The sequence below is a fragment of the Podarcis pityusensis genome (assembly GCF_964106645.2).
Source record: "Podarcis pityusensis genome assembly, chromosome: 14".
Classification (NCBI taxonomy): domain Eukaryota; kingdom Metazoa; phylum Chordata; class Lepidosauria; order Squamata; family Lacertidae; genus Podarcis; species Podarcis pityusensis.
This window is the reverse complement of record NC_138039.1, coordinates 20,470,388-20,492,079: the sequence shown is the minus strand read 5'-3', so window position 1 is coordinate 20,492,079 and position 21,692 is coordinate 20,470,388. Positions and strand designations below refer to the sequence as shown.

At 41.1% G+C, this 21,692-nt stretch overlaps 1 protein-coding gene and 1 long non-coding RNA gene across 21 annotated transcripts in view; both read right to left on the bottom strand.

The window, feature by feature from the left end:
• Positions 1-21,692, bottom strand: part of RBFOX1 (RNA binding fox-1 homolog 1) — a 1,496,801-nt gene that overhangs the window by 974,756 nt on the left and 500,353 nt on the right. The window lies entirely within an intron of this gene.
• Positions 9,175-11,626, bottom strand: LOC308463697. The gene is made up of 3 exons (XR_013979698.1): positions 11,300-11,626; positions 9,399-9,691; positions 9,175-9,269 (listed from the first exon to the last, which is right to left on the bottom strand). It is a non-coding gene; the product is annotated as an uncharacterized lncRNA (long non-coding RNA).

Below are 21,692 nucleotides of genomic sequence, written 5' to 3'. Positions count from 1 at the left end.
ACATTTGTTGCTGTGAAATCTTGTTCTCCTTTATAATACATCATAAAATAGATTCTATCACAACTGGCAACCAAATCAAGAAAAACCCTAAGTCCCCCCCCCCCATTTTCTGGGGGAAATTCAATCACATTCTGGTGTATTTCCTTTAAATGAAGTGAATAATTCCCACTAGAAAAAAGTCTTACTACTGGTCCCCTCAAGCCACATCAGAAACATGCTTTTTTAATCAATTGTCACCCTTCCACTTCTTACCCTGTATTGAATTTTACTTTAATAAATTTTGTATTCAGCTCACAGCTTAGACTAAAACAACATTTCAAAGTAGCATCCACCCCCCCAACCCCCACCCGCTATTCCGAGAGCTTCACAGACAGTGAGAATTATGAATTTATCATTGAAAGCCTGTCTAGCTTCTCATAACCACCAGCAGGATAACAGAAAGATTTGATTTAATATTGTATTTCTCTGAGAATTTTATTTAGATTTTTTTATATACTGCATAGTACTAGCAAGACTTGTAAATAGGGACTCTGAAGTAGCCCATTTATAATAGCAATCACAATCTAATATCATTTACGCCTCCAGCACTTGGACTGATATTGCCCACATATTGCACTCTCCACGGTTACTTACAATTCACCAAGAGGAACAAACTCCTCCTCACAACGAAAGCCATCTTATTTCCTTTGACTTCTCACTTCATTGTACAGAGGAGTCTTGTAGGATTTTTTTTTAGGGATTAAAACAGTGCTTCCCCCTGTGTGCCACTACATCGCAGTTGTTTAAATTGCACAGCCATTCCAAAAAGGGCCTTCTGTGAATGAATGCTCTTTGCTGGAAACAAGTTTGGACAACAATCCAGAGGTCATCTCTCAATTTGGTTTCTTGCAAGGGATAATCAACAAATCTGGTGTTCCAAAAAGCCTTCAAACCTACAATTTGTTGGCCATTGAACAGAGGGCCAACAAAGCAAGTGGCGGCTGTGAAAAGGGCAGGCTCCATACTAGGGATCGTTAGGAAAGGAACTGAAAATAAAACTGCCAGTATCATAATGCCTTTATACAAATCTGTGCTGCAACTGCATTTGAAATACTGTGTGCAGTTCTGGTTGCCTCACCTCAGAAAGGGTATTGTAGAGCTGGGAAAGGTTCAGAAAGGGGCAATCAAAATGACCAAGTGACTCTTCTATGAGGAAAGCTTGTGACACTTGGGACGTTTTAGTCTAGAGGAAAGGAGAGTAAGAGGTGACATGATAGATCTTTATATAAATATGCATGGCATGGGGAAAGTGGAGAGAGAGAGAGAAGTTTTTCTCTGTTTCTCATAACGCTAGAACTTATGAGGATTTGGTGAAGCTGAATGTTGGAAGCTTCAGGACAGATATAAAAAAGTATTTCTTCATACAGTGCATAGTTAATGAAATTCGCTTCCAACAGGAGGCACTGATGGCCACCAACCTGGATGGCTTGAAAAGAGGAATGGGCAAATTCATGAAGGATAAGGCTATCAGTGGCTACTAGCTATCAAGGGCTATGCCCTACATCCACAGTAATGCTTCTGGGTATCAGTTACTGGAAGCCACAGGAGCAAGGGTGCTCTTGTGCTCAGCTCCTGCTTGGTGGTTTCCCATAGGTACCTGATTGGCCACTATGACAACCAGATACTGGAGTAGATGGGTCACTGGCCTGACGTAGCAGGCTCTCCTTAAGTTCTTATGAACAATTCAGTTATATAGCAGCCTTCCCTACTTTGCAGTGTTTTGGACTGCATCTCACACATTATCCATGACCATTGGCCATGATGGCTGGGGCTGATGGAAGCTGAACTCCAGGACAGCTGCAGGGTACCAGGCTGAAGAAGCCTGATCTAATCCAAATATTGGCTTGACTCACATGTCATGCTAAGGCAAACTATGGCTTACGATAAACAAGCAACCATGATGGTGCACAATTAGAATATCATTGCTTTGCTCCCCCTCCGCTCGTCCTGTTGCCACACTACAGGGAGCTAAGCCAAGATTTGTGCTTAGTGTTACGTGCAAACCCAGGCTCATGGTTCGTCTCTCTCCAAACAAACCATGAGCTGCAGTCAAAGTTTGTTCTTGACTTATTGCTCATGGTTCGCTTGGGGGAGACAAACAGGAAGCCTGGGTTCACAAGTAGAACCATAGCTTAGCTCCCAGTAGCATGATTGAGAAGCAATTTTCTAAGTGCACACACACATCTGTTTACTCACACTTCACTGTGGTTTGGCTCAGGATTAAGTGTGAATCAGGCTTACATACTAACCCAGGCCCTAGATGAGGATGAACGGATCATCCTATTTCTGGTTTGCCTCAGTTTCTCACATGGATTTATGGGTCCATTCTGTCCCTTTCCCACGTTAATCTGTGAATTTCTTTTAAAAATTCATTTGAAGATTCATATTTGAATACATATTTTATCTCGTATGCATTTCTAACTGCATTTTATTGTAAGATATATGTTTTTATGCTTTTGGGTACTTTTTAAAACTGAGGACTGTATCACAAAATTCAGAGAAGTGCAAAAACCAAATGATAATTACATTGGGTCATATCCAATATTACACCTCCTCATAGAAGACCCACTGAAATTAATGACATCAATAATTTAAGGCTATTACACTGGTACCTCGGGTTAAGTACTTAATTCATTCTGGCGGTCCGTTCTTAACCCGAAACTGTTCTTAACCTGAAGCACCACTTTAGCTAATGGGGCCTCCTCCTGCCGCTGCGCTGCTGGAGCACAATTTCTGTTCTCATCCTGAAGCAAAGTTCTTAACCTGAAGCACTATTTCTGGGTTAGTGGAGTCTGTAACCTGAAGCGTCTGTAACCTGAAGCGTATGTAACCTGAGGTACCACTGTAATTTAAATAGGTAAAAGTTACTTGAATACAACCCTTTTCTGATTCTTTTTTTTCTTCTTCTTGCAAATGTGATTTAGGTCAGTTCACTTTAAAAAATGCAGACCAAACAAAATTATTCTCCATCTTCAATCCCAACAACTGTGACCATTAATTGTAATGTTATGTTTGCACAAAAAATGCAGTGACTTTAAAGATAAAACACTTCAAAAACAGAATGCTCTCTCTGATGATCAGAGTAAATAAATACCATTTTGCCAAGTCCAAGCCACCTATTGACTGTGATAAGAACGGTTATTTCCTTTTATATCTAACACAGAAAGCAACATTTACTTGCACCAGAATATGCAACCTTCAAGAGCACCTGATGCCTTTGATTGTCTTAACTGCATCCACATGTTTTGCGGGTTGGCGAGGGAGTGACAGCTGAGGCTCTTGAAGAAGCATCTTGCATGTTTGCCTGAGGCAAAATAATGGAGCAAATAAGATAGCTCAATTATTTGTATATATATATATTAGAGCAGGGGGATGTGGTTCATTGTTTGGGTTGGATCCAATCTCCCTGGGCTGCCTTGGATAAGGCACTTCTCAACCTCAGCATAATGGAGTGAAGAACCTTCCTCTTGTCAGAGACGGTAGCCTGGAGGCAAGTAAGTTCCAATCAGGCAGACAATCTAACTAGACGATAAAAAGGCAGTCAAGGCAGGGCAGGCAGTCAGAGAAGCTCAGTCGCTTCCTGAACATCAAGCCACTCTTATAAGGGAGCCAAGGTAGTGGCAGAATCCGTGCAGGACCAGGTAAAACCCTATTGACCCCGGAGTCCTCTCTTGAGGCAGCAGCTATAGTACTGCCCTATCTGAAGTGATGGTGCTGCATTGTATAGGCCAACTGCTCCATCCTCTACAAGTTTCTATGGTGGCACAAAATTAAGCACCTGGGACCCATTGCTAGAGGCTCTGATTCAAGATTCCCAATGAGCTTAACATCCCAGTTTTTAAAAGAGCAGTGGAAACACAATATATTATTTTTGTTGGGAAAGATTACTGCCACAGTGTGGACAAGCAACATGCTGCAATCACACACACTGGAAGATTGAGGAGTCTAGCTGAGTGAGGAATGGAAAAGCAACCCTCAAAAGGCCACCCTTTCTAAATTATTCAACAAGTCCTTGTCACAAATATTGTCCATTGCAGCAACTACCTGTGATGCATCACTGGCGTCATGCTGCTTTAGCCTCTACTCAGGCAACCATCCACCACTCAAGAGTGGAACACCCATAGAACTCATTGATCTTCTGCCTCATCTCCATCTTCATCCAAGTTTGATGTTTCTTCACCAGAATTCAAATGTAAGAGTGCCAGCATCTACTATCAACTGCTCTGTAGAAATGATCCCAGAGCAGGCTGGGGGAGAGGGAGCCAGCTGAAGACCACCCCAGGAGCTGCCCCAATTAGACTATCCCTTTGCCACCTATTTCCATTGCATGAGCTATCAACGATCATCTGGGAATGAACCTGATGTGTTTTTGATTTGTTAACATTTTATTATATTGTAAAATATGCAACTGACTATTAGTTGCAAGCAAACTTGTTAGGATTTCTATACTGAAAGGTGGGGTATACAGAATTGTGAAAAATAACTATGATGCCTCTGCTGATGAATACTTTGTGAAGGATTGTTATCTAAAATGTATATGTTATTATTGGATTGGGAGACAAAGGATGAGCGAGTAAAATCTTCAGTGATACATTAGGATATGGAAGTGCGGGAACTATTGTGGCATATGGATATAAAATTTACAGTATGCCATGGTTTAAGAGAAAACTATATGAAAATGTTACCTAGATGGTATCTAACAATGACTAAACGGGCAATAATGTATAAATTAAAATCGAATAAGGATTGGAAATGCAAAGAGAAAGAAGGTACTTTCTATCAGACGTAGTGGTCTTGCAGTAAGGTTAAAGCTTACTGGGAAATGATATATAATGAATTGAAAAAGATGTTTAAAATATCATCTGTAAAAAAAACACCAGAAGCTTTTCTTCTGGGAATTATAGGGGAAGAACTACCTAAACAGTATAGAAATTTATTCATGTATGTGATTACAGCAGCAAGAATGTTATTTGTCCAAAATGGGAAAGAATAAGTCCCGGTGAAAGAAGAATGTATACAAAAACTTATGGATTATGCAGAAATAGTGAAACTTACAGGAAAAATAAGAAATCAACAAACTTTTAATAAAAGAATGGAAATGGTTTATTAAATATGTACAAACAAATTGTAAACAGATAAGGACAATGGCAGGATTGTTGTAATAACCTGCAGTTTCATAAGAGTAAATAATTAAAGTAGATGAATAAAAGAATAAGTTAATTTAGAGTATGCAGGAAATTATATAAAAAAAACTTAAGGAACCGCAGAAAGAGGAGGTAGGAAGTCAAGTTTTGAAATGTTAAAATGACTGTAAAACTATTGAAATGTCTATAACTGAAAATCATAAAAAAATTTAAAAAAAAAATACTTTGAAGGATTTCGGAAGTCTAAATGGGACATTTGCAAATGATGTGTGAGTGCCAGAAAAGACATATACCATTCTAATTCTTGATAAATTCAGATCTGTAGATGATATCCTTATTACAAAAATGTGGTGGTGGTGTTTGGTTAAAAGCAGCTCTTAGTCATGGTCATGAAGTTACACATTAACTCCATTTGTGTAAGCTTTTTCTGGGCACTTATTGTACAACAGCAGGATAGATGCTAAGATAACGAATATCAACACTGCTGCTGCTCTTTCTAGAAGCTTTCTAAGCATTTTTTTTATATATATAAATTAAAACCTCCATCACTCAAGAGGTGGCAGGTGGGGAAGGTGTCTTTATATAGAACCCTTGCATAATGAACAGTGTTTAATATATTTTCGGTTCCCCTGCTCCTTTCAGCCACTTTGATAGCATCACTTGTAAGGTCTTGACCAAGGTAAAGGGAGGGCATTTTAAGATTACAAACCTAGACATCTCAAGTGGGTTTTTATGTATTGTTTACTAATATTTAATGGCACTTCTAATGAACAAATCCCAGTGGTATTTAATGTTTACCGAAGAATACTGCATTCAAAATGTCTGGTGCCTATTTAATTGCTTTTTGTAGTCAATTTCCCTACCCCTCAAGGCTCATTAGTTTGTCACCTAATCATTCCACACAATACTGTGCCCTCTGTTTTCCCTTCTGTTCCTTGCAGGGGCAAATAGTTACAGCTCCAGCATTAACGTCCCTTGGTTGCAACCACTGCGTTCCTTGCCTTTAAAATGAAAAGAAAACAACAGTTCTGAAAAATGGGGGGCTTGCAGTTATATAACCATGAACTTTAATCATTTGCATTAGTATTATATTTTATAGTTTGTTTCTTTGGTCTGGGTTGCACAGCAGGATCAGCTCAACCATGGCTTACTGTGACTGTGTGCTAAAGCATGGCCTCCTGTAGAGGAGCTTGCAGCTGCTTTGCTCCTCTACCCAGTCCTTTGCATTCCAGCACTGCACTCACCTAAGCCAGGGCTTGGTTTACTATGGCATGGTTTTCTCTTGTCCTGACTTGCACTGGATGAAAAACTCAAACTTGGGTTACAATTTCTGCAAAAGAAGAAGAAGCTTTAATGCTCAATTCAGTATTGTACAAAGGCATAGCACAGGTCAAAAGTACAACATGCATAGCTAAGCAAGCTAAGATGTTGATTACACCCCTTAGACTCTTGTTAGAAAGCAGTGGGGTAGGCATGGCTTTAGTGTGGCAAACAGAATGCATCTTTTGACCGGGCAAGCAAGCAGATACCCTCCAAGTGTCCTGATTTTCAAGGGACAGTCCCTGAATTACAAAAGCCATCCCAGCTTCTGATTTGCTCCTGGAATGGCTCTATTTCCTCTGCCAGTGCCATTGCTGCCAGGTTCAGGGAGGAGGGTGAGGCAGCACTTGTTCTGAGCAGTGGTGGTGAGGGAGCATCCCATTGCCTCTCCACAACCTTTCCATGACTGCTGCTGCCGGCCTCCTTCCCTGGGCAGCTTATAGTGGCTGCTAAAGAGAAGGCAAGGAGGAGGAGAGGCTGCAGTCACCAAGATCCAGTCCCATGCGGTGCCCCACGTCTAAGGGGTAGGCAGAGGGCAGAGGGCAGGGCTGCCCTAGATGGGAAGAACGGGGGAGCAGAGCGGAGTGGAAGGAGTCTTGATTTAAAAAAATAATGCTCTGTGCATCAGTGTCTCATCTTGCCCCTTTCTAAAACTTATTTATTGGTGGGTATTTTTCTTTTTGTAAATCTCAAAAAAAAAATGAAATAAAATTAGGATTGAGGGGTTTTCTCAGGACAGTGGAGGGTGTGTGAACTGTGTCCCATTGGTCTGGTGGTTATGGCTTCTTCCAATAGGAAATGCTCTGTGTGGGTGGGGACACAAAAAGGGGGGGGTTTGAGAAGTGTCAGTTGGGCAGGAGTGATAGATGTGCTTCTTTTCATCTGAGGAACACCCCTGGACAACTCTGATGCCTTGTAGGGCCTGGACATATCCCAGCCCAGCCCAATGGACCACCCCCCGCAGATCGTTCTCCTCCAACTCCTCCCATCCCTTATATCCTGATCCCACCCCTACCCCTCTCCAAGAAAGAAAGCAGCACACAGCACATCATTAAACTATGGAACTTGCCCCCAGAGGAGGAAGTGTTGGCACCAGCCTAGATAACTTTAAAGGAGGATTAATAGAGTAGAGGGGTATTGAAGACTGCCAGCCAGGATGGCTATGAACTGCCTCTGCAGCTGGGTGCAGTAATGATTCTGTATATCAGTTTCTGGAAACCACATAAAGAAAGAGTGTTCTTGTGGTCGAATCCTGCTTGTGGGCTTCTCATATGCATCTGGTTGGCCACTGCGAGAACAAGACGCTGGACTAGAATGGGCCATTGACCTGATTCAGCCAGCTCTTCTTATGTTCTTTTGTCTCCATGGGACTCATGAAATCACTCATCCTTAACCACCTGTTTGTTTTGGTATGATGCTGTCCTTGAAAAAGCAGCCCAAATTTAGAACAAAGCCAATTCCAGGATGAATCTGGCACTTGGGTGTCTATTAATACATCTGCATCTAGCATTGACAATGAGCTAAAAATATCAATACAATATCAGCAAGCCAAACAAAGTCTATTCACAGCATGCCACACGATCCTTTATTCCAATGAGATAAGTATCTTTCATAGCCGACTTGCGAGACTCAATACTAGTTTTTATCAGGAAATCATGCAAACTGCTTGAGACAAGAAGAAGCAAGGAGCAGCTCATAACAAGCAGAGCTTTTAAAAAACGCTCTTTAAAACTGACAGATCGGAAAGAAAAGAAAGGAAACGGATCTTGAGGAGGAGATTAAAAACTAATTTCTGCTCAGGTCTCTTTTTTACAAAAAGAATTGTTTACTGGAATAGACAGCTCCTACACCATTATCATAAATCTTGGCTGAAAATATATATGACAAGCATTTCCAAACTGGCTGGACTACAATATAAATGGCTTATGCCCATTTTAGAATCTTTATGTGCATGGTCTGGTGCTTCAATTAAAATTAATATATTTAAGTGTGAGCACTGGAGGTCCCAGAGTTCATTCACACATACAAATTTTCAGGTGTGGATCTACAGGAATCAATATTTTGAGAGTGGGGGACTGAGTAACTATAAATTAAAACATGGATTTAGTATACTTACATATATAGGGAGGAATCCTATGCACCAGAAGTTAGCATAAAGCAAGCCAGCATAAATTAAGCTGGTGTTAAGTAACACCAGATCCAAACCCCATTCAGCAGCAGGACAGCTGTTCTGCCTAAGCCCGGCACAAGCAAAACGAGTCTTTAAAGTAGTTTTCTATGCTGGGTTGCCAGGTCAGATGAATGGGCTGAGGATCCCCATTCTATGGTACTGTCCCCCATGCCCTGGAATACCCCCTTTGGAAGGGAAAATGGAGAGCAAGGGTGCAGAGCAGTTTTCATACATTCCCCAATAAATAGTACAGCTTGATTTTGTCAAATATACTTGCACGCCATTAAATTTGTCTAAGATGCTAAATATATAGCTTTATACTATGCTGCCAAGTAGTAAACACATATTTCTGCACTAAAAATAAGTTTCTATGAAGTTCAAAATGCTGTGCATTTCAAGAATGGAGCACTACATGAACACAGTGACCTCTGCTGGCATACTGAAAACAAAAGTTCTTAACAGGTAATATTTGAATAGTTAAAACATTTATACACAAATCAGGTGTACCAAAAGGGACACATAAATGCCAGATGTAGCACTCAGAAGCTGCAGAAGTCTCAAAGATCTCCTCCGTCCCAGTCTCCTTATTATAGTCCCTAAGGTATGAAAGAAAACACTGAACACCCTGTTTGTTGTTAAGCCACTGAAAGAAATGTTAAAAACAGGGAATATAATAATAGTCCTCCTCAGAGGAAGGGAAGTTTTAATTAAGGATGGCAACTTACTTTTCAAGATGTTGCACTTTGTAGGCCTCCAATATCACACTCAATTTTGAGAGTTTTCCTGGTAGCAGCTTTTGTTGACTCAACATCTAGGAAAACACTGGTAGCAGCTCTCCAGGTTTTCAGTTCAGGGCATTCCTAGCCCTACCTGGAGGTTTCCAGTGATTGACTTTCTGCATGCAGAGCAGATGCTCTACCTCTAAGCTGTGGCCCTTCCCCATTTCCCATCAGGAAGGCATATGATAGCAGTGGGTTTATTCAACTCCCTATTTTTTATGTCATTCAACATGTACCTGCTGAAAACCAGATCACTATTATTAATACATTGGATCAAGGCTACCATTAATTCTCTCTCAGGCTCTTTGCATTCTCTAACAAATCAATGATTCACGCTAGCACTCTTTCTGTTGCTTTGTGAAGCTCCTCTTAATAAGCTATTCACCCAGTGATCCATCATTCACAGAAAGAGTGAGAAGCTGTATAAAGGAATCCTCTTCCAAAGTCCAAAATTTTAAAAGGGAAAGTTGTTAATGCAAAATCTGGAATATGGTTCTTTACATATTCACCAGCCACTGAAACATCAAGGAATGACCCACCATTTCCCAGTCTCTAATCACTTAGCATGGTAACAGGTGGGATTTTGTCTTCTCCAGTCACCAGGGTTCAAATACCAAGAGATCAGCCTCTGCTGATCTTAGCCCCCAAAGGTGCCTAGCACGAGATTTAAAATCAAAGCACATACATTGAAGTAGGGGTGGCCAATCCTTTTTTTTTTCTGTCAGGGGCCACATTCCTTCTGTTAGGGACTGCAGGGAACACCAGTGAAGGGTGGAGTCATGTTCTGCATCTGCATTAACTGATCTGTAATAAAGGCCACTCTGCTTCAATTTTCATCATGGCTACCTCATATTAGAAATTCCAAACATACGCTGGTCTAGTCAGAAATATGCCCCAGTGGGTTTGATGTGTTATTCTTGTATACATTAGTAGTAGTGGTAAAATGGACGAATGTAGTTACTGTTCTTGAAAGCAAGGGAAAGTAATTCCTTTCCGACTTTAGTGTGCTACACACAACTACCAGAATGGCAAGAAACAAGGAGGAGCAAACAGAAAGGAAAGAAGGAATAGGGCAGTTTCAAAAGGCATCAGGGATTCACAAAAAAAGATCAAGAGTTGCAAGTGAGTAATCTGTGTTGCATTGCCAGATGTAAACTATAGAGCAAATCTTCAGCTGGCACAAGATATACACTGAGAACCAGTGAACTACAGAGAATTCTTGTCAATTATGGCAAACAATGTTAAACAATTAAATTATTGCTACTGATACATTTGGACATTTGCAATGTGCCCAAGTTCAGAAAATTCAGAAGTTATGGCTCCTGTGGCAACTGCACATTTGGCCCATTTATGAATGTGTTTCTTTCTATATCACGTTCTACACGCCTGAATTTACGAGTTGAAACACATGCTGTCAATTCATTTTATGCTTGCTTTGGGTACTCTAAGTTTAGCTGTTGTGCCTCACGTGTGCTTTAATGGAAACTTATGGCACAGAATTTAAACAACAAAAGGGAAGGAAATTCATAATTACACATTTCACAAAGCCCATGATTCAGGGCACTGCAAGATACAGATTAAGAAATAAATTTTACAGAACAAAGATACTGCATATTACACATGCACAGTGGGGGCCAAGCGATGGATGCAGCAAAGAACAAGACAAGCGGTTTTATGTTTTCAATGCATCCTAAAAATCAGTAATCCACTTACAATATACTGACAGCTTCCCTACCCAATTAAAAATAAAAAATGTTTTCACAAACACGACTCATTTGATTACACAAATTAAATGCCATTTAGAGCTCTTTGAAACATGATTTTTAACACTTAATCATATAGCTCACCTCACTTTTGTCACCCCTGTCCTTCCAACTCTTCCCTACCACCTCTCCCAGCCTTTTCTGTTTCCCCTTTTCTGAGTTCCTATTTAATTCTGTTTTGGCTAAGAATGGGTGCCTCCCTGCTTTCTCACTGGTCATCGCTAGTGGCACACTGTGTTTGGAAGCCAGGAGAGCAGTGGTGCCCCCCAAAATGTGGAAAGCTGGCTTAAATCCATGGCCTCCTTCTTGCAGTGTTGAGAAACAGAATCCATGCCACAGGGCTTGTGTGACTCCAGCATTGTTCTCTACAAGAACAAAGGTGACCACGATGACTGTAACAACTACTGTGGCATCTTTCTGCTGAGGGAAAGCCTTTGCCTGTGTAGTTCTCAACAGGTTACAGTCACTTGCTGACAAGGTCTATCCTGAGTCATAATGCAGTGTTATGAGCTCAGAGGTCCATAGTCAACATGATTCTCTCACTGTGCCAGCTGCAGGGGAAATGCCAGGAGCAGAGATGCCCCTTGTACATCACCTTCATGGTCCTGATGAAGGCCTTGGACCTAGTCAGCCGAAAAGGATCCTTCACACTGTTCAACAATACAGGATGCCCACCTATGCTTCACAAGATGATTGAATCTTGTGTGGCACCACTCACTGTGATGGCTCATACTCACGACACCTATAAAGAGCAGTGTGAAGCAGGGGCTGTGCTCTCACCCCAACTCTCTTTGGCATTTTCTTCCCCCTGGTGCTCTCTTATGCCTTCACCTCGACTGAAGACAGTGTGTACCATAGGAGCCAACTCCTAGGGGCCAAGGTCACTTCAACCCCCCCAATAAAATATTTGAGGGGGCCTCCCCCCCCCCAAATTGATAAGCATTGTCATTCAAATGGTGTGTGTGTGTGCACGCTGCGTCCTGTGGTCGATCACCTGCCCCCCATTTTTTATTCAAGTTGGCACCCCTAGTGTGTACTTTCATTCAAGTAGCAATGCGGATTTGTTCAACCATATGTTCCTTCCCTTCAAACCTTCCTGGTTTTGACACAGGGGACCTTCCTGGCTGTTCCACCACCCTCAGAAACTTGGGAGGGGGTGGCCCATAAGTTCCCACAGAGGTGCATCTGGCAATTTCATTACACAGTTTTTGGCAAATGTTGAAGAGGCACCTCTTTGCTCCTAGCTTTCATCATGTGTGTTTGTGGGGGGGTATGTGGGGGGAGTGGGGGTGTATGGACCCCCATTATTTCTGTTATTGAGATCTGTTTAAAATTGTTTTTTGTGTTTGTTTTTAATTGTAGCAAACCACCATGGAGAGATAAGTGCTGAACCACATCTGCCATGTTCAAAATCTGTGTGCTACTTTATAAAGCAGCTGAATCAGAAATATCATTGCATGTAGCTGTGATTTTATAACATTTCATTCGGAATTCCCTTTCAATTTCCTCCCTTGCCAGTTGACAGCTTTAATAAATAATTTAAACCGCTAATATATAAAACATTTGCATCTGCAATGTATACCGAGTTAGGGGAATGGTGCCTGTCGCCTCTGATGGAACTGGGATATACTTCTACTCTCCAGAGGGGTAGTTCGTTTCATCTTAGGAGCAGCCCAGAATAATTTTACACTTGCCAAATAAAGAGCTGCCCAGCATGACCGGCTTTGAGATGAAGGGGCTGAAGCAAGCTGTGTAAGATGCAGGGCAGCAGGAAGGGTAATGGGTTAGCTTCTTGCCTGAAAGGTGACACGCCTTTTGTGGATTGCTGAGATTTCTGGACTCACTCCAATTTAACAGCTTCAGCTCTTCTTTCTACCTGCATGTGGGTTTGTATTTGACAATTGAGAGCAACACTTCATAGATCTGACAAAGCAAGCTCTGAACCAATACAGCTTTTGCTGCAATAAATCTATTAGCCCAATCTTTGCCAACCTGGTTCCCTCCAGATGTTTCAACTCTCATCAGCTCCAGCCAGCCCAGCTGATGGGAGTTGAACTCCAAAACAAATCAAGGACACCAGGCTGTGTTGTCCTTTAAGGCATAAGAACAGAGAAGTCATCAGCTGGATCAGGGCAATGACCCATCTAGCCCAGCATCCTATTCTCACAGTTGCCTGCTAGATGGCTATGGGGAGCCTACAAGCAGGACCCAAACATAATAGCACTCTCCCTTCATCTGGTTTCCAGGAACTGGTATTCAGAAGCATTACAGCCTCCAAATGTGGAGAAGAAGCAACATCACCATGGCTAGTAGCCCTCAACAGCATATGTCATTACATTCACTTCTTCACACAGTGCAGAGCAGTTAAAAAAGGAATTTGCTGCCATCATCTGTGGTGAAAACATTCTGAAAATACTCCCATTCTCTCAGCAAATAATTTCAGGCTTAGGCCTAAAAGTTGGCCTGCTAGGCCATGCCTGACCCTAAGCCTGACCCTCAATTCTTCCTTTTCAGTCAAAATTCTGTTTGTTTGTGTTTTAAAAATGATGCCAATTCCTTCAGTTGCCTGACTGCTTAAGACCGTATGATATCAGGTGAGTGGCTTCATCCCTCCTGTCAGAGTGACCCACAAATGTCTCACCACTTCTGGATCCAGGCCTCCAGTTGGATCCAATTTCCTACCTCTTCAACTTCTATTATATTTTGGGGGGTTTTCACTTTAAATTGGAAGTCCTGGAACTGAAGGACAGCTTATATAATTGAAGACACACAGGCACCCAGCCCCTTATGAGTCTGAGATGAAAGTCTTCAAAATTACAAATGCTTCTGGGAAGAAATTGATTGAGAATGGTTTTAAAATACTATAAATTAACTCTGAAAAGCACACTTAGGTTGTAAATGATCACCTATCAAAAGAGGTTTGCAGAAGCCTTTGATGCTTCAGTGGGTGACGACACCAGCATATTGCATAATAAAATATAATTTTACTCATTCAAACTGCAGTTTTTGGTCATTATTTTGGCCATACTTAAGAATCTGAAAAATAAGCAGTAGCAGCTGGTGATGCAACACAAGTTGAGTGCCATTGCTCTTGCTGGCTTCCCAATGCAGCAGTTCACTGATGGTTGCCAGGAGTGAGATGGGAGGAGGGAGGCATTAGGAGCTGGTCTTGGTGTGCCGCATGGTGGCAGGAGTTATTGGATTGGTCTCACCATCACACACTGCTCTGTGATGACCTCCCCACACCTCATCCCTCACTCCCCTTTGTTACGATATGAATGCAACGCAGCTGCAAACCAGCTCGGTGAAAACATCACATGATGGGGCTGACTGTGGGAAACAATGTTACAGTCAGTTCACAGGGCGATTCACCGGAATTTGCTCAGTGTGTAATATGAGACCTTCCTGTTGTGTTTGTAAAGGAAGTCTTCGTCACTTGCTTGCTGAAGTCTGAAGTGATCGGACATGTTTTCTGTAGTGCTGCAAAGTCAGAAATAAAGAGATGTAAATAGATTTCTGGCTATCTCCTTTCCCTGCTAGGGAAGCAAGGAGGGAGGGGGTGTGCATTTTCCACGCTGGGAAATGTCGCCTATATCAATATCTTCCTGGACTTGCGGGGATGCCGGCCAGGGAGGTCACCAGTAAACAAGCCGAGAGCCTGGGAGAGGGGCCAGACTCTCCCGAAGAGGCTTGTTTTCCAACACCCTTCACCCTCTGTAAGAACCAGTGACTCATTGTGTTGGGAAGCTCGAAAGGCAAGGATGCCCCCACCCATGCCACTGTTGGGATGCATCCAAGGAAACGGGGGCAATTTGCAAGCACCCAGCTGGCCCTAGCCCACCAGCCGGTAAACCAGGGAGATCTCCAGTCCTTGCAGAAGCATCAGCGACCCCAGCCCACTGGCTACTGAAAATAAAGGTGGTATTGTCAGGGACTGGCAGGGCTCTAAAGCCTCTGAAAATCTGTTTCTGAGGAATCACAACTGAGGGCTGTTGCACATGGGCTTCCCAATGGGGCATCTGATTGTCCACTGTGAGAACAGGATGCTGGTCTAGATGAGCCTTTGGCCTGATCCAACAGAGTGGTTCTTAGGTTCTTATGCTTTCCTCCGTTTGTTTGTTTCTTAAAGTGAAAATAGCATAACATGTAGTTTAGTCCTCAAAGGCCATATGTCATAAAGACACCACACATTTAGAGCACATGCGTTCTCACGAAGACTCCTGGGACATGTAGTCTGTTAATTGTAGCTTTACAAAAGGTACACACAGTTCCCGGGATTCTTTAGGGTGGGAATGTGCTTCAAATGTATGGTGTGTATGCAGTCTATTTTACCCAGTATGAGAATGAAACAAGGAAGGTCTTAAACACTGTAGTACATTGGTTTGCAAAAAGTGGTTGGAATAAGAGTAAAGTATGATGTTTCTTGTAGCCTTAGGAAAAACTCTTGGGGGGGGGCACAGAGGAAAAAGACCCAAGAGATTTGAATGAACTGGCATATGACAGAGCAAGTTTCTTTGCACCTACCTGCACATGTTCCTTCCATTTTTATAATGTTTTGTTTTGTTTGCAACTTGCATAGTGGGAGTGACAACAGAATTGACAGATTGCAGCAGGAGGATGGGCAATATGGTCTAAATATCAAGTACCCTTACCCTTTATTTTGCAGCTTACTTAGTGAGCTAACAGCAAAAATAATGAACTGAACATAATGTTGCAGAAGATGGCATTGAAAGCCCCCATATGGGCAGGCTGCTATTGCTAAAGATGGAGGTGTAAGGTGTTGGGGGGGGGGTCCACAAATCTTGAAATTCTTTGGGATTTGTAGTTCAGCAACTGTTGGATGGCCACAGGTTACCCATCCCAGACCCAAGGACTTCACAGAGGTTGCTATGAAATTGAGGCATACCTTAAGGTAGCTTTAAGATGATAGAGGGTCATGGCTAAGTGGTAGAAGGTCCCTAGTCTTCCCATCTAGGGCTGGGAAGATTCCTCTCTGAAATACAGGATAACCACTGCAAGTCAGCCTTCCTACTCTATATCATCCATATGTTTCAGACAGCAGTACTAATCAGCCTCAGCCAACATGATCAATGGTCAGGGATGATAGAAATTGTAATCCAAAACATGCAGAGGGCACCAGACTGGTGAAGGTTGGGATATATGGATAGTGCTGTCTCTCCCACAACACTAAAAGTCTATCTCTCAGCAGACATACTCACTTTTGCTGGGACAAGTGGGAAAGAAGCACCTGAAGGCCAAGAAGGAGGTGCAGGCAAGCCTGCAAGTGGATGCAAGTAGACAGTCACCAGCATGTTTACTCACAACTGAGTTGCAATGCAGACCTTGGGGTTAACTGACAGAGGACAGGCCACAAGGGAAAAGCCACAAGAACTTATTCAGCCAAAGGACCATATCCAATGAGCTGCATGCCCATATTGAGCAGTTGACAGAAGCAAAACTGAATGAAACAATAGATGTGACTTACATTTGTATAAAATCACAGAGTTGTAGAATTGGAAAGGACTCTGAGGGTCATCTCAGCCAGACCCCTTGCAATGCAGGAATCTCAACTAAAACATCCATACATTTTGGCTATGCAAAAGTATCAAATTTCTAAATAAAAACACACGTATTTAATCCAGGCAAGCAAGCAACCTTATCACAGCTCAAGGGGACATTCCAGTCAGACAACAGGAGTTTTAGGAGGGATTGTGAGAGGCATGGCCTGAGGAGAATCCTAAGTGCCAGAAAGCAGTATCTGGGGGCTATATATGACTACCTTCCCAAGACCTGATGTTTCCTACCATTTTCCTAAATTTAAGTGACTGGGGGAAAGCAGGAGGTCAAGGGTAAAAGAGCTGAAACAAAGATAGCTGAAAAACAAGCTACGTCTGGCATGTGCACATATATGTACACAGGTGAGTCATTATTGCAGCAGTAGGGAAACTTCCATGATTATTCAATAATAAGGAAGGCAAAATATGAACCCCCAAGGGAATGATACGCCATCTTCCTTTCTTGGCAGGAGAACGCCATGCTCAAAATGTCATTTCTGAAAGACATTTGGAATTGGAATTGTAAACAGTGGAAAAGGAGAGTGCTGCACAGGAAGATCTTGTATCAGGGAAAGATCAAAAGGATACATTAACTCCTCTGCTGGGTACCTGCTATGCAGTTAGCTTGAAACCACACTCTGGAGCATTCCAAGCAATTCTGCTACAATGAATGTAAAATGGCTATCACCATGTGGTAGCTGGAATTTTATGTAGATGCTCTTTGCAAGGTTTGAAGATAGGGCACTTTAGTCAGTCATTTTAGCCAGTCATTTTAAACAGCAAAATGCATTAAACACACACACACACACACACACACACAATGTGACTAAAATAAAATTAGGGACTTCAAATGTAAAATGTTTCTGTATTGTTCAATTACGTAACTGGAGATGTTCAATTTCATTAAAACATCTAGAAAGCAAATGGTTTTGTAAAAAGCTTTATATGACGAGCATGGCATTTAGAATGATGCTATCAAACACACACACACAAACACTTTTTTCTGAACTTATAAATAGCAAAACAGACTACATCAAAGTACTGACAATATTCGTGGTTGCATTGTTTGCATTCAGGATTATTTGCATTCAGAAAGGATAGACATTTGTTTTCAAGTCTACAAAAATATATGCACGGACCAGTCTTCCCCAACCTGGCATAAGAATGTAAGGACAGCCTGCTGGATCATCTTACCCAGCATACTGTTCTCAGAGCGGCAAACCAAATGCCTGTGAGATGGGAAATTTTGGGACAAGAGGGTGACAGATTAAAACTGCAGAGCTTTGAAAAATTAAAAAACAGAGTACGAGATTGGCTCCATTATTATCAAATAATGGAGGCATATAACTTGGATAAAAAACTAGGCTTCCAGGTGAAAAAATCAAAATTGGAAACAGAATTGTTAGACCCTAAAGTTAAGAATTCGTCAAGAATGTATAACTTGCTGTTGAAATGGAATACTCAAGATGAAATGGTGAAATCTGCTATGATTAAATGGGCACAAGATGTTGGACATAATATTATGATGGCTGACTGGGAACAGTTATGGACCACTGGTATGAAGTTTACGGCATGTAATGCCTTAAAAGAGAAATTAATGAAAATGATTTATAGGTGGTACATAACACCAGTCAAGCTTGCAAAAATCTATCACCTGCCCGATAACAAATGTTGGAAATGTAATGAAACTGAAGGTACATTCTTTCACCTTTGGTGGACATGCCCAAAGATTAAGGCATTCTGGGAGATGATCTATAATGAAATGAAAAAGGTATTTAAATATACCTTCCTGAAGAAACCAGAGGCCTTTCTCCTGGGCATGGTCAGCCAATTGGTGCCAAAGAAGGATAGAACCTTCTTTATGTATGCTACAACAGCAGCAAGAATACTTATCGCAAAGCATTGGAAGACACAAGATCTACCCACCAGGGAAGAATGGCAGATGAAACTGATGGACTACATGGAACTGGCGGAAATGACTGGCAGAATCCGAGACCAGGGAGAAGAGTCGGTGGAAGAAGATTGGAAAAAATTTAAAGTACATTTACAGAAACATTGTAAAATTAATGAGTGTTAGAAGGATGCTGGAATGAAGCTATATGGTTTTAGTAGAAATGTAACAAAGAATTAAGTAAAAGCTGACTGATAATGGGCCAAAATGAAAAAAATTTAAGGTTAGACCGTTAAGATAAATTATAGAACAAAAATCGAGAAAGATGGAAAGAATTTGCTGAAATAGTGAACTGAACTAGAATACAAAAAAAGGGAGGTGTGAGGAGGTCAATGAAACAAGTAAAGGAAAGGTAAAGATATGGAATATTGGATGTGTGTTTTAGTTTTGTTTGTTTTTTTGTTTTTTTGCTGTATTGCTGTATTGCTTTTCTATTTTTTTTTATTGTCTTTTTTTCTTTTTTCTGTAATCTTTAAACTTCTAATAAATATCATCTTAAAAAAACACACACAAATAAACAAATGCCTGTGATAAACCCACAAGCACAAGCCAAACATTAGAGAACTCTACCCTTCTGTCATTTCCAGCCACTCAGAAGCATTACTGCCTCTGACAGTGGGGGTAGAACATAGCTTCACCCTCCATGAATTTGCCTAATCCTTTTGAAGTTGGTGGTCATCACTGACTGATGAGGGAGCGTGTTCCATAGTTGAACCATGTGCTGCATGAATAAACTATTTCTTTTATCTGCCTTTAATGTTCCAACATTCAGTTTCATTGGGTTCTGGTGTTAGACTGGTTGGGGCTAGGTGGGACTGTTGGGAGATGCAGTACTCTAAAAACATCTGGAAAACTGTGTGGCATTTTGGTTTTGTTTGGAAAAGCTGTACAGAAGACCATACACAAATATAGCCATGCATACAGAACTCAGTCACTCCAAACAAGTGAGGCACATAATTTTAACACCGAGATTGCCAACATGATACCCATGGGCACAATGGCCTTGAGGCCCTCCCTTGGTGCCCATGTAACATCCGAGCCTCTCCCCTCACCAACAGGAATGTTTGCAAATAACATATATACTCCATGGAATTGGGGTTCAACAGGTGTTCCACATAGATTCGGCTCTAAAATCCAGCACCTGTTGGCACTATACCCTTTCTTACAATCCTAGAATTGATTAAGCCTCACCCCCACCTCAATCAGCAAGAATTGCAGGATTTGGGGGGGGGGGGTTTAAAGGCTCTGTGTGGGCTTCAGTAGACCAGGATGATCAAACAGTAGCATTCATACATTCAATGCTAGCACAGAACCTGGGCATTTTTTTGTTTGTTTGTTTGTTTAGGGCACCAAGGTCTTTTCTATACCACAATTCAGAGGAATACAGCTGCAACAGACATGTGACTCTTTCATACACAAGGACACATTTTATAACCATATCAAAGTTTCTATCCATTGCTTCTTAGCGTGAACTTACTGCAAAAATAATTGCAATACTAGAAAACTATAACTTTTATGTTTAATATATTTACATTATGCCATATTGATAATGTTTGGAAGGTAGCTTACAAAATCCTGAAATCCCCTAACCTACAAAAGACAGTGTGGTGTAGTGGTCAAAGCAGGTCTGCAGAATGGTTTTCAGCTCAAAGGCCTGATTGTTTCAAAGCCTTCCTGGGTGCAATTTGACACCATTTTGAATCAAGATGGTGGGCTGAACCTTTCAAAACTGCACTGGTTTTAACAACCAATTTCAAAACTGCAGATTATTTTTGGTTTCCTAGAATTCCCAAGCAACACTGGAGACAAAAACAAAAACATGAGAACAAAGCAAATTAAAGCCACTCTAGTAATGTATCTTCACAAGTGTCATAATTAACAGAAAAGCTTTAATCATTTTCTTTCAATTTGATTTGCATGAGGGAAATCTGAATATTAGATCTACTATTAATCATGAGCTGCTTTTATTTGCCCTGTTTATTGCTTTGATCTTTTATTTTAAATGCTGGTTTGTAAGCTGCTTCTCAAGGAGGGATGGAGAAGAAATTCTTATTTAAAGGGAAATCTATCCAATCTAAACTTTCTGAAACAACCCAACGCACATAAATCCTTTGAAATTCTCTCTCCTCCAAATTTTGTGATGCACTTCTCCAGCCTAGCAATGTGTACAAAAATGCATATATAAGTGAAAACAACATATAAAAGTATTTTGCAAAACTATATTAGGAGAAATATGCACTAAAATGCTGGTGAATTTTCATAAGCACTTAAAAAAAAAAAACAACAACATGTGGAATAGTAAAGACTTAGGCATTGAAAAGCAAGAAACAGAAAGAAACCAAAATTGACAGATTCGCAAATTCCTTGTTCTCCAAGGAACTCAACTGGTAAATGGGCCAATCAAATCACAACTGTGATGGAATTATTCCTTTCTATCTTTTTTATTTTCCTTGTCTAAATTTTATTTATCAGATCTGATTCATCAAATTTCTATCCTGCCCTTCTTCCTCCCAAAGGGGCCCAGTTCTCAAAATGTTTGAGAAGTTGGGGGACAGAATTCATCACAGAACTAGTTTCAGTCCAGTCCACTTTATCAAGTTCATTCAAAATTTCATCCCTGTCTTCTGAAGTTTTAGCTATCCCTTCAGGTTTTGTGTTATCTGTAAATTAGAGATTTATTTGTGTAATACATAAAAGTAATTGTTCTCTCTCCAGCTGGATGAGGTATCACCAATGAGCACACTACGTCTTAATCTGATGTCATTCTCATATAGCATTTAACCAGTCTGCTAACAAAAGTCATGCAGAATGTTATTAAAATAGAGGTAAATTACATCCACAGCATTCCCACAATCAACTAACTGGATTAGCCAGCCATTATATATTCTTGGCAAACGTATGTTGACTTCTACTAATCACGGCATTGCAACCAGAATGTTTATAAACGGACTCCACTGTAATCTGCTCTAGT